Source organism: Suncus etruscus, chromosome 14 (genome assembly GCF_024139225.1).
Source record: "Suncus etruscus isolate mSunEtr1 chromosome 14, mSunEtr1.pri.cur, whole genome shotgun sequence".
Lineage (NCBI taxonomy): Eukaryota > Metazoa > Chordata > Mammalia > Eulipotyphla > Soricidae > Suncus > Suncus etruscus.
Window position 1 is genome coordinate 58,599,159 of NC_064861.1, and position 6,187 is coordinate 58,605,345.

Here is a 6,187-nt window from a genome sequence, read left to right on the forward strand (position 1 = left end):
AGAGCTCCCTATGCCTCCCCAACAAGCTTTTTATTTCATTCCTTAATCACCCCCACCTGGAAGATCCAGGTGGGATGACAGGCAAAAACAATATTACAACAATTACTCAACAATTCCCCCTTTTTTGTAAGCAAACAATAATAGTATACAATACAATACAATACAATAATAATATACAATACAATACAACACTACATAATTACAAATACAAAACTTTAATGAAATATTAAATACTATAAAATTAAAAACATTAATTTCAATTAATTAAAAACATTTAGTTACACTAATCATAAATTAAATATACTTTAAAAGATTTTAGTCATAAAAAAATACAAATATATAAGTTAAATTTTTTTTTACTAGGTTCAAAGTTACTCTCAAAAAATAAGGAGTATAGAACTCCTAAAAGTCCAATCAAAGACATTTTATGAATCAGGAAAGACGAGTTGTAACTTGATATAGAACACAGCACTGGAACAGTTAATGATGTATTCCTCAGTTCGATATCAGGAGGCTTGCAATTGTGATGAGATTCCTACAAATAAAACGTTAAAAACTAGGAAGAAAAGGGGAATTATGAGAAATAATAAATTAAGGCATAAAGTGTCAGGAAAAGAAAACTATAAACAAAAATTAGAAAACTGATAAACATGCAAATACATACTATGCAAAATTATGGGAATAACACTCATTTATAATCACCAAAAATATCTATTAGACAGGAATCAAAATAAAGCCAAAAAAAAATTTGAATTGAATCAAAAAAAGAAAAAAAGAAAAAACACTTTGAAAATATAATAATGAAAAAACTGTTTAAATGAATATTTCAAAATAACAAAAAATTATAGTAACAAAAAAAAATTTAAATCAAAGTCGAGTGAATCTAGATGATCAAGAATTTCATATACACCATAACCATAACATTCTATAATGCAAATATGAAACAATAAATATATTATAATCAGTCATCAATAATGAGCACTGTGAACAGAGTCTACCCAAAATTATGGTTATATCAAAACTATAATTATACCTTCCTCTCAAAATCTATGTTGAGAGCAATAAAACACTGATGTTACAATGAAAAGTCAAAAGTTGCCAAATGAACATATATCAATACACAATCATAAAGCAACATTAACATGATTAAGTATCTTTCTTTCATATAGGTCTTAAGTAACATCAATATATTGCAAAATCTTCTAATTAATAGTGACCTAAAACAATACTGAAATTAAGGCATAAATACATCATACAAACAACCACAATGGGGATTCATCGTATTCATTCCTATTAAGCAATCATACCTAAAAAATGACCAGTAAAACATCAATGATAATCAACAAATAAAGGAAATGATCATTAAGTATTCATAGTAGATCTCTGAGAAATATAAAACAAGATATATGCTGCTGTAGATTTTACTGATGCAATAGGGATCTTCTTGATCTTCTTATCATCAAAATTGATCCAATACTGTTCTGTGGCAATTTTACAATATGAAGTACAATGTCCATAATGAACTTGACCAAAATGATTTGATACTGATGATAAATTATATTTTTCAATCTTGTTATTATCTTCTTGAGTGAATTCTGCTAAATTAAGGTCTTCCAAAGGAAAATCCACATAAGTGTATAATTTTTTAATCTGTTTTCCATCAAAAGCAAAACGTTTCAAATGAATTATCAATACGGGAGGTATTTTCCATAAATATGTTTTCTTTGAAAAATCTCTTTTAGTATTGCAATTATTACAGTGAATTCTATTGTTATCTCTCAAATCTTCTTCTTTAAAAAATTCAACAAGGCATTCCTGTAAAGTACATTTATCTGCAGACTTGACAGCCAGGGACAACTGAACAAATGTTTCATAAACCTCAGACTTTTGGTAACATGTAAGACACTGTAGTATAGATTTAAACTGTCCTTGAAAGGTATCATAGATAATAGATTTGCAAACTCTAAATTGTTCATATTTATCATTGTCTATAAAGTGTACAGTTTTGTTATTGAATTTTTAAGCAAATCTTGATGTAGTCCTTCTATAAGAAACATTAATAATTCGTGAGGATCCTGTTGGTTGTGTCCAGCAAATTGGTCATTGAGTAAACTTACTGTTGCTTTGAAACTTTCAGGATTGAAATACTTATGGCATCCATTTCCCATGATTTTGATAAGATGACCAAATTCATCTGCTAATTTACCTTTATGTCCCTTTGGATTTTCTCTGTTAATATCTTTTTTATAATAATCTTGATAAAAATACTGAGTCAAGTCTGTAATATTATACAAGCATTGCAATATTGAATTCATGTAACATGAGTTACCCAAATTTTGTAATCCAGTGAAAACAGGTTTCCGTTTTTCTGTTTGTAGTCCAGACTGTAAGGATTTTTCACTTTTGTCAGATTCACTGAGAATATGAGGTATGAAAGTTGATCCTTCACTTACTTTCCCAGTCACCTCAGCAGCACCACAACTGTCAATATCTTGAGCACTCTGTACTTGATGTGGGGAGGAGTCTATAGTCCCAGCAACCTGACCTTGATCATCAGTGCCAGTCCGATTTCTAACGAGACGCAAGGGGACCCAAAATTTCTTAGGAGGGTTGTCATTTGTAGAAACATAAGCATAACCCCTCCCTCTCAAGAGGAGATAACCAGCAATCCATTTTTTATCCAAATTGGAATATTTGTTGTTTCTTGTCTCTGATTATCTTCTTTAAAATGTTTTTCCCCTGCTGTATAGCTCTCTCCCTGAGGTAAATTTAGATAATTTAGTGTAATGAGAGTCAAAGATAACAGCTCCATTGGCATCAAACCTCTTTTTCTATTCTTTTGCAATTGAGTTTTCAGAGTTCTATGGGCTCTTTCCACAATTGCCTGTCCTTGACAATTGTGGGGAATTCCTTTAATATGCTTTATCTGCCATTCATTACAAAAAAATTCAAAAGTTTTACTTATATAAGAGGGTCCATTATCAGTCTTAATAGAATACGGAATACCCATAACAGAAAAACATTGTAAAAGAAAACTGCAAACTGCCTTAGATTTTTGAGAAGACATAGGAATTGCCCAAATAAATCGAGAATATGTATCCACTACCACATGAAGGTATGGTTTTTTGGGAAATAAGTCTGTTTGAGTTACATCCATTTGCCACAATTCGTTAGACTGCAAGCCTCTTGGATTTGCTCCTGCTATATGAGTCTTTTGTGCTAGCGGGGCACATATGTTACATCTTTTTATAATTTCTCTCGCTTGCCTCCATGGAATTTGATAATTTACATGTAAACGACGAGCATTTGTGTGTAAGGCTGAATGTTCCTCTACAGGTGATTTAAATATAGGCATTGCCAACAAATCAGCAGTTTTATTTCCTTGAGTCATTGGCCCTGGAAGGCCTGAATGAGCTCTAATATGTGTGATGAAGATAGGTTCAGTTCTTTTTTGAATAATGTGTTGTAACTTTTTTAATAAATTCTGTATAATAGGACTATGAGAATTGAGGGAGGCAGTGGCTATCACCGGGCATAAATTTACAACATATAAAGAATCAGAAACGACATTCATGGCTTCAGATACATTTTCTAATAGATAAATTAACGTTGCTAATTCAACTTTCTGTGCAGACTTATATTTGGTTTCTATTGTTATGTTCATATTTTCTCCGGTTATTCCGCCTCGTCCCCCACTTGATCCATCTACATAAAAAACTTTTGCATTGGGAATAGGAGAATCCCTCACAATTGAAGATATAACAAACTGAGTCTTTTTCAAAAAGTCCCAGGTCTTTCCTTTTGGATAGTGAGAAGAAATCTCTCCTGTAAAATCTGAGAGAGCCCTTTGTAGAGATTCATTAAGAGGCAATATTAACTCAATTTCCTTTTTTGGTATTGGCAATACTATTATATCTGGATCAAAACCTAACAAAGATATTGATCTGAGTCTTGCTTTGATAATCAATTCTGAGATTAGTTGCAGGTAAGATATCACAGACTGAGGCTGTTTGTTATGTAAATACACCCATTCCAAAGGACCAGCCTGTTGCATTAAAGCTGCAGTAGGTGTTTCTTTTGTAGGGAAAATTAATAAAAATACCTTCTCTCCAGGGATAAATCTTAAAAGAAATGATTTTTGCAGTCTGTTCAAGAAAATGTCCAATTCATTTTTAGCAGCTTGTGTTAAATTTCTGGGACTATCTAATGCAGGATTACCTTCCAAAGTTTTAAACAGATTAAACAGCTCTGCATTTGAGATTCCTAGTGCTGGGCGGAGCCAATTTACATCACCCAAAAGTTTCTGAAAGTCATTAAGCGTTTTAAGGTTCTCTTTTTTTATGGAAATTTTTTGTGGACGTATTGATGTTCTGTCCAAAATAAAGCCCAAGTATTGATATGGTGGCATGGTCTGTATTTTTTCTAAAGCTATTTTCAGTCCTGCCATTTGCAAACAATTGATCACATAAGCATATAATTTCTGTAAATCTGTTTCATTATTCATTGTAATTAAAATATCATCAGTGTAATGATAAATTATAGCTTGAGGAAATCTTTCACGAGCAGGGCTCAAAATTTTGTCCACAAAATATTGACACATAGTTGGTGAATTTAGCATGCCCTGAGGGAGAACAGTCCATTGAAAACGCCTGCAAGGGTGAGTATTATTAATAGAAGGAACTGAGAATGCAAAACGGTGTTTATCATCTGGGTGAATAGGAATATGATAGAAGCAATCTTTTAGGTCAATTATAATTAGTGGCCATTCCTTAGGGATTACTACAGGTGATGGTAAACCTGTCTGTAATTTTCCCATAGGTACCATAGATAAATTCACTGCTCTCAGATCCATTAACAATCTCCATTTACCAGATTTCTTTTTTATGGTAAATACAGGTGAATTCCATTGAGAAAACGAAGGCTCAATATGTCCTAATTTTAGCTGTTCTTCCACTAATTCTGTCAGCACCTTTAATTTATCAGTTTTAAGGGGCCACTGGCCTATCCAAATTGGTTCATCAGATTTCCATTTTATTTTTATTGGTGCTGGGGTTTTACTGGCAGTGGCCCCTACCAAAAATTTTGGGTTTTTAATTCAGAAGAAGGTTCAGGCTCACCTTGAGCTAATGGAATATGGAATTCTGCCTTCCATTGTTTATGCAAATCACGGCCCCACAGGGATGGTGAGAATGGGCCCACATGAGGTCTGATTATAGCCTTTTGATTTTCTGGGCCATAAAATACCATGGTTCTTGTGCTTAACAAGCAAGAACTCAGGCCTCCTATTCCTTTTAACGAATATGGAATTTCTTGCAGAGACCAATTTTTTGGCCATTCTTTATCAGAAATTACAGTGACCTGAGCACCTGTGTCTATCATGCCATTAAAGACTTGCCCTTCTATATTAAGTTTAATCATTGGATTTTCATCTTTACATTTAGTAATCAGAGCCACTAATGGGTTTTTGGCAGCCCCTGGATCTGTGCTTCCAAAACCTCCAGTTCTTATCTTATCTGAAGTCCCAAATTTAACATAAGGTATTATTACTATTTGGGCAATTGTCTCCCCTTTTTTGAAAGTCCAAGTAACAGGCACATTGATAACTACAATAATTTCTCCCTTTGAGTCTGAATCAATAACACCTGTGATTACTGATATACCTTTTACATTAAGGGAACTTCTGCCCAGAATCAAACCCATTGTATCTGGGGGTGGTGGTCCCACTATGCCTGTGTGTAGCATATAAGGGCATTCTCCTGGATAAATTGTAATGTCCACTGGGCAAGTTATATCAAGCCCAGCACTGCCCACAGTGGCATGTGTTAATTCACTGATTGAAATTAATCTTCTTGGGCTGGGCTGGGGAGAATTATGGTTTGATGACTTTGCCCCTGATTTGTAAGGGCCTGGGGATTGGCCCTGTAGCCGTTTCCCTGTTTTTTAATTGTAGATCCTGGAGGAACTGAATTTAACAAAAGATGGCAATTCCTTTTAATATGCCCTTGTTTTCCACAATGGTAACAGGAAAATTGTCTTCTAGGGTTTGTATTAAAAGTTCTTCCTATGTTATTACTATGGGGATTTCCAGATCTACAGTCTTTCACCCAGTGGTAACCCTTATTACATTTTGGGCAGAGACCTGGTTTTCGGGCAAGTTTTTGTCCCCTTTGGTAAAGAGGTATATTTC